This window comes from Gavialis gangeticus, unplaced genomic scaffold (assembly GCF_001723915.1).
Source record: "Gavialis gangeticus isolate Ggan-Ray unplaced genomic scaffold, GavGan_comp1, whole genome shotgun sequence".
Classification (NCBI taxonomy): domain Eukaryota; kingdom Metazoa; phylum Chordata; order Crocodylia; family Gavialidae; genus Gavialis; species Gavialis gangeticus.
The window spans coordinates 88,968,208-88,968,417 of record NW_017729034.1 but is presented as its reverse complement, the minus strand read 5'-3'; positions in this window follow the sequence as shown (position 1 = coordinate 88,968,417).

Here is a 210-nt window from a genome sequence, read left to right as displayed (position 1 = left end):
CCCCCCCCCCCCCCGGCAGTGTGTGACGATGGTGTGTGTGGCCCTGGGGCAGTACGTAGTCCAGGGGGGATGCATCTCCTTGGGGCAGCGTGTGCTGGTGGCACAAGTGTGTGAGTGCGTCCCTGGGGCAGCGTGTGGTGGTGGTGGCACGGGCGTGTCCCGGGAGATGCCCGGAGCACGCGTGTCGGGGCGGCGTGCGCCGGCAGGCGG